The sequence below is a fragment of the Priapulus caudatus genome, unplaced genomic scaffold, assembly GCF_000485595.1.
Source record: "Priapulus caudatus unplaced genomic scaffold, Priapulus_caudatus-5.0.1 Scaffold1509, whole genome shotgun sequence".
Lineage (NCBI taxonomy): Eukaryota > Metazoa > Priapulida > Priapulimorpha > Priapulimorphida > Priapulidae > Priapulus > Priapulus caudatus.
The window spans coordinates 58,875-60,313 of NW_014578570.1; positions in this window are offsets into that span (position 1 = coordinate 58,875).

Consider the following 1,439-nt stretch of genomic DNA (forward strand, 5'->3'; position numbering starts at 1 on the left):
GAGAGAGAGAGAGAGAGAGAAAGAGAGAGAGAGAGAGCGCGCGCGAGAGAGAGAACGAGAGAGCGAGAGAGCGCGCAAGAGAGAGACACAGAGAAAGATAGAGAGAGGAAGCTAGAGAGAGAGAAAGAGGCAGAGAGCGAGAGAGATAGATAAACAGACAGAGAGAGAGAGAGAGGGAGAGAGACGGGAAAGAGAGGGAAAGGGAGAAAGAAAGAGCGCAAGCGCGTAGGATTCAAAACAAACACTTTAAAACAGAATCACTTGACCCCATCTTTAGAGGAGCGATGTGGAGTTAGTTAGAGCAAACAATGAAGGCTAATGCAATTTAAAGTAATTGTAATTTACATTGCAAAGCGAATTACTGCGGAGTGCTTCACTCGCGAGGTCTCGCGGGATTAGCGCGGCCTAAGGTTAGCTCGCGAGTGATAGGGTTAGCCTTGCTCGTAGATATCACTATAGTGTTAGCGTTAGCGAATAATGCGCCTTCTATCCTTCAGCATCCTTCTCAAGCGATGACCTTTCGCATTGCTATGTTGTATTGTAGGGGCTGCGTGCTAATTAAGCAGGGGCGCGCGTCAACAAGTTATTGTTGTAGTGCGAAATGTTGTTGATGATCTCAAGCAGAATCTTGTAGAGTCACAACAGCAATACATTACTGCACGCCCCCCGCCTCGTATAATAACGATACACCCACTAGCCAACTCCATCCCTCTTTTAACTTTTCTACAATCCCCTTGCCACTTCTCCCTCTCCCGATATAACAGTCACGTGCAATGTTCCCTCAATTCCTCTTTCTTTTTTAACTTTGCTACAACCCTCCTTTATATATTTCCCCCTTGTAACACCCATATAGACGCCTCTCTTCAAATACCTCAAACATTCCTTTTACACGCTCACACTCACCTCCTCCTCCTTCTTGTTCTCCTCCTCCTCCTCCTTCTCTTCCTCCCCATCCTCCTCCTTCTCCTTTTCCTCCTCTTCCTCTTCCTCCTCCTCCTCTCCTCTCCTCCTCCTCGAAAGCTCTTTCTACTCACAGCCCTCCTTCCTTTCCCTCACAGCCCTCCTTCCCACCAACCCCTCTCCTTCCCTTCCTTCACGACCCTCCTCCCCACCAACCCCTCTCCTTCCCCTCCCTCACAGCCCTTCTTCCCACCAACCTCTCTCCTTCCCTTCCCTCACGACCCTCCTTCCCACCAACCCCTTTTCTTCCCCTCCCTCACAGCCCTCCTTCCCACCAACCCCTCTCCTTCTCCTCCCTCACAGCCCTCCTTCCCACCAACCCCTCTCCTTCCCCTCCCTCACAGCCCTCCTTCCCACCAACCACTTTCTTTCCCCTCTCTCACAGCCCTCCTTTCCACCAACCCCTCTCCTTCTCCTCCCTCACAGCCCTCCTTCCCACCAACCCCTCTCCTTCCCCTCCCTCACCGCCCTCCTTCCCC